Source organism: Lathyrus oleraceus, chromosome 2 (genome assembly GCF_024323335.1).
Source record: "Lathyrus oleraceus cultivar Zhongwan6 chromosome 2, CAAS_Psat_ZW6_1.0, whole genome shotgun sequence".
Classification (NCBI taxonomy): domain Eukaryota; kingdom Viridiplantae; phylum Streptophyta; class Magnoliopsida; order Fabales; family Fabaceae; genus Lathyrus; species Lathyrus oleraceus.
The window spans coordinates 354,791,476-354,797,475 of NC_066580.1; positions in this window are offsets into that span (position 1 = coordinate 354,791,476).

The following is a 6,000-nucleotide window of genomic DNA, read 5'->3' on the forward strand; positions in this document are numbered from 1 at the left end:
GAGACCACTACTTCAGGCAGATGAAGATTCATCAGAAGGAAGTGGGGAGACTACAACAGGAGAACACCGAGCTCAGGTTCGCCGCAGAGTTCGCGAGGATGGAAGATGAGATAGGGCCATCTGTGGGACCCTCATCCAGTTAGATCTTTCATTTGTGTTGGATTACCGTCAGGCTTGTTGACGGAATTCACTTGTCTGTATTTCTTTCCTATTCTGAAGGATTGTATTTGATTTTATCTGGTTGATGTATGAATATGGCACTGTTTGTGCACTCTTTGGTTATGTGATGGTTATTTTCAGTCAGTGATTAATCTTCAAGCTTTATTTGCTTTGCCGTATGCACTCACACAGGCACACACATGGTTGGGGGTATCATACTAAATCACATATCTCCGATCTGCACGATAAAATCAAACGCTGAATATCAGAATATTGATGCCGAATTATTATTTGTCTCAGTGATGCCAGGATCGAGAGACAAAGTGTCCTTCATATGAATAGACACTGCATCCATGCATTGATCATAATGACTGTGCTTTATTTTGCAGGTGTTTGTTATTAACGTGCTTGCTTGTGACAGGAATCATTGCTCGCGCTCGAAGGACAGTACCTTTGCACTCAACACGCCCTCACAGATATTACACGCGAAGGAATACACCCAGACTCATGGAGCTTCCCAGTGCAGACATGCTTGAACTAAAGGATAAGATGAACGAGCTGATCAATATAATGCAAGGTTTTGCAATTGGTCAGAAAGCGCTGGCGGATAAAGTTGAGAAACTCGAGCGGGTTTCTGCTCAGAACAGTGGGGTCAACCTGGATGGAGTCTCCAACCAGGGGCAGGGATCTCGCGATGGTGGAAAGAGGACGACTGTGGGCCTCGTGAACAATGCTGGTGTTGCTGGTCAACCTGGGCCTAGTCAAAATATGAAGGACAATTTTATGCCTCCGTTCTATGGTTTTGACGAAGATCAGGAAGAAGACAGGGAGGATGACCAATTTTCTATGCAGAACGAGCCTTTTGTTCCTTACAACATTCCTCCTCAGAATAAAGAAATTCAGCTGCTGGCTGAGAAAATCAAAGTGCTGGAGAGCTATGCCACGCCTGGGGTGGTAAATATGTCCAACATGGGGCTGGTGGAGGGGATTGTAATCCCTCAGAAATTCAAGGCGCCCGCATTCGACAAATACAATGGCAGTTCTTGCCCGGAAACTCATCTCCAGGCATTTGTCCGCAAAATCTCGGCATACACCGCAGATCAAAAACTGTGGATGTACTTTTTCCAGGACAGCCTGTCTGGGGGCTGCCTGGAATGGTACACCAAGTTGAGATCTTCTGATATCAAAAGCTGGCAAGATCTTGGGGATGCGTTCTTCAAGCAGTACCAGTTTAATGCAGATATGGCTCCGAGCCGTACCCAGTTGCAGGGTATGTCTCAAAAGCATAATGAGGGCTTTAAGGAGTATGCCCAAAGGTGGAGAGAACTGGCTGCGAGGGTGCAACCTCCTCTTGTGGACAGGGAGATGTCAGATCTGTTTATGGGGACCTTGCAGGGGCCGTTTGCCGAAAGAATGGTGGGTTGTCCTGTGACCAATTTCTCAGACATTGTGGTGGCAGGAGAAAGAATAGAGAGTTGGTTGAAGTTGGGCAAGATTCAGGGTGCGTCTTCTTCTTCGTCAGGATCGAAGAAACCATTTGGTAATAATGGCGGGCAGAGGAAGAAGGAAGGAGACACTAGTGCAGTGTACACTCAACGTGGACCCAGTAGGGACCGTTACTTCCAGCACAATGCTGCGGTAACAATTCCTGCTGAGTCTCAGCCAGCACAACCGCAACAGCAGCAACAGCAACAGAGACAACAACCCTTTCAGCAGAGGCAGCAAAGGGCTGGTTATCAGATCCGGGGCAGAGCACAGGACAGACAGTTTGATAGGCCTCCGGTAAGCTATGCTTTCTTGTTTAAGAAGCTGCAAGATTTGGGCCTAGTGCAGACTAGAACTCTGGCGCCTTTGAGACCTGATCAAAGGCCGGCCAGCTATGATGAGAACGCGAAGTGTGAATTCCACTCAGGTGCGCCTGGGCATAATATTGAGAACTGTAAAGCTTTTAAGCACACAGTTCAGGATTTAGTGGATTCCAAAGCAATCAATTTCGCACCATCTCCCAATGTCAACGCAAATCCCATGCCCGCGCATGGTCAACGGGAGTAAATGCAATCTTCGAGGAGATGAGGGTTGGATTGTCTGAGATTGATCAGTTGAGGACGCCCTTGGCTGAGTTGAAGAGTCAATTGCTGAGAAATGGGGTATATCCGGGCTGCGGGTCTGAGTGTGCTGAGTGCACTATGTCGGTGAACGGTTGTGAGCTTCTGAGGAAGCATGTCCAGGGTCTGATGGATAATGGTGATATTTTGATTGAGAGGGCTGATGAGGAGAAAGAAGAAGTCTCCACCATAACCATTTTCTATGATCCGGTTGATTTGTCGAACCTTACTGAAGAGGCTCCAGTTACCATCACGGTACCTGGGCCGATTCCATATGACAAAGATGATGCCGTACCTTGGCATTATGGTGGGGAGGTATATTGTAATGGTGAGAGGTTGGAGGAACAATCTGCTAGTGAAACCATCGTGCTAAAGGTGGATAATGCCGGTCCCAGTGGTTTCACTCGCAGCGGTAGGCTGTTTGCTCCGGATGCTTTGAGAAGAGGGGAGGAAGAAAAAGATAAAAAAGAAAAGGTCGAGGCTTTAGCCAGGGCAAAGGGAAAAGCTGTGGTGGATAATGGTAGTACTCCTGTGATGACACCGGCTCCTGCGGGGTCGGATAACAAATTTGATGATGAGGCTGAAGAGTTTCTGAGAATCATCAAGAAGTCAGAGTACAAGCTGTTTGATCACTTGCAGCAGACTCCTTCTAAGATCTCAATTCTTTCGCTGCTGTTGAGTTCTGAGGGTCATAGGGAGGCTTTATTGAAGATTCTGAAGAAAGCCTATGTGCCTCAGGAGATTACAATCAACCAATTGGAGACGGTCGTATCCAACGTGCATGCTAGCCATGGGTTGGGCTTTACTGATATGGATTTGACCGTGGATGGAAGGAATCATAACCGGGCTTTGCACATTGCGATGGAATGCAAAGGAGCCGTGCTTTCGCATGTGCTGGTTGATACCGGCTCCTCATTGAATGTGTTGCCTAAGAAGGCTCTGGCGAAGCTGAACTGTGATGGGCTGATTTTGACCCCGACTGATTTGATTGTGCGGGCTTTTGATGGGTCAAAGAGGGCCGTATTTGGAGAGGTTGAATTGCCAGTGAAGATTGGCCCAGAGGTGTTTAAGTCAACATTCTACGTCATGGACATTCAGCCGGCATACAGTTGCCTGTTGGGTCGCCCATGGATCCATGCTGCGAGAGCAGTTACTTCGACTTTGCACCAAAAATTAAAATATGTCTGGGGAGGTCAGGTTGTCACGGTCTGTGGAGAGGAGGACATTTTTGTCAGCCACCTGTCTTCGTTCAAATACGTGGAGATGGATGGAGAAATATGGGAGACGCCTAGCCAGGCATTCGAAACCGTTAAGGTGGAGAATGCTTTGTTCGCGAAGCAAGAAGAAGAGAAACCATCCATCGCTTCATATAAACAGGCTGCTGAGGTGGTCAAGAGTGGAGAAGCTCCTGGTTGGGGCAGGATGATGGAAGTCCCGGAGAAGAAAGACCGTTTTGGGGTTGGATATCAACCGGCCGAGGCTCAGGACGAGGAAGAGGAGGTCGTACGTCGGTCACCTTCACAAGCGCCGGAATGCTGGATCCAGATCATGTCTGTATGATGGGTGAAGACGCTGATAGTGACTGCGACATCGACCAGTGGATAAAGCCGTGCGTACCAGGGATGGAAATCCAGAACTGGAAGGCCGAAGAGATCATCCGGGTCACTCTCCTTGAAGAGTAATATTTTTCTTGTTTCATTTTTATATGCATGCAAACCATACGTGTTGCCCGACACGTAATGGTCCATTGTAAGGGCCACCTCATGTTTAAATTTGCAAGATTTTGCATCATTAATAAAGGATGATTTTTCAGTCAAAAGCGGTATTCCCTGTTTTTCATTTATTTTCGCAGTTTAAAAATAAAAAACAAATAAAAATGGCAATGTTTTCATTTTTCTTTTCTGATTTCTCACACCGGTTCTAAAGCAATGCATGAATCAACATTCATGCAGATGCGATTCTTCTCCGGATCTCATTGATAACAATCCTGTTACACCCTTGTATGACTTCGACAATCCGATCTATCTTGCTGAAGAAGAAGACGAAGAAGATTGTGAACTGCCAGGGGAATTAGCCAGGTTGTTAAAACAAGAGGAGAAGGTGATTCAGCCGCATGAGGAACAGATTGAGGTCGTGAACCTGGGTACCGACGAGGTTAAGAAAGAAGTGAAAATCGGGGCTGCTTTGGAGGAAAGTGTCAAGAGCAGAATGGTTACGTTGTTGAAAGAGTATGTCGACATCTTTGCCTGGTCTTATCAAGATATGCCAGGTTGGATACCGATATCGTTGTGCACAAGCTACCGTTGAGAACAGATTGTCCTCCAGTGAAGCAGAAGTTGCGCAGAAAAGGTCCAGACGAGTCTGGGAGTTCTCAAAAGTGGAAAGCTGATACGAGATTGGAAGGTGGATACCGTGGTTCGACGAGTCGACGGGTGTTCTGTGCCAATTGTTCTCATTTCCCAGCTATATCCCCAAGCAGAATCAGAGGACTAGCTCCCCAGCAGATCCAAAGTCTGTGGTCCCCAGCCGAGTCAAGATGGTTATCCCCGGCAGGTTCATAACGGTGTTTCCTCCGCAGCCAGGTCTAGAGGTCGCTACTCCCCGAGTGGAGCGGGTTTCAATGAAATATATCTCCAGCAGTGTTCCTCCTACCAATGGATTGAACAAGTTCCCGTAGCGGACGGATTTTGGCATCCCCAGCTGAGTTGATTCTACCTATGGATTGCATGGGTTGTCCCCAGCGGAATAGTATGCGTGTCCCTAGCAGGATCAGGATGGTTATCCCCGGCAGGTGGTAGATTGATGCATCCCCAGTTGAGCCTGGAGGTTGCTATTCCCCTAGCAGGGTCTCTGTGAGTATTTCCCCAGTGAAGTCGTCAGGTGTCTGTGAGGATTCCCGAAGCAGAATCAGGATTGATATCCCCAGCAAGGCAAAGACTGTTGTATCCCCACAGAGTGTTGGTGGTGTTTATCCCCAGCAGTTTCTCGAGCGGGTTGGGTGCAAAGGAGGTTCTTCCCCAGCAAGGGTTGCCTTATTCCCAGCAGCAGTGCTATTCCCCGGCGGGGTGGAGATTGGAGTATGGACGAGTTCCTCAGCAGAGTGTCTCGTATTTCCCAGAAGAGTCCCTTGAGGGGGATATTTCTTTTTATGCATTCATCATGTAGCGTAAGCATAGCATATTGCATAGAAAAATAAATCGCGTAGCATTTCCATAATTATGGAGCATTACGCAGAAAAAGATCATGCATCATTGCAAGCATAAGCTAGTCTCAAGCCGTGGTTACCGTTTGAGAAGTGGTTTTGGCCAGACAATGAAGGTGTTGCTCCGAGGAGTTTAGCCTCACAATTAGATCAAAGGTATTTCCCCAGTAGTGCGATACTGGAGGAGGGTTCTGTCGTGCGAGACAGGTGGTGAAGATGTTACTCTGAGGAGTTTAGCATCATGACGTCAGATCAGCAATGTTCCCCAGTAGTGCGATATTGGAGGAAATGTTTCCGTCGGACAGAGATGGAGATAAGATTAGAAGACGTTTTGCGATCAGCGCAAATTTCGGGGTTCAAGTGGAGAAAAGGAAGTGCTGAGGCATTTTCTGGGGTTCGAACGAAGATTGGAGTTGAAGATTGTATCCGGGATGAGGTCCTTGGGATTATCTTCTGTTCATGTGTTGCCTTAGACTCCGGCTGAGGCCAATGGAGGTCGTTGTAGGTATCTTCTGAGGAAGAGATACACATGTC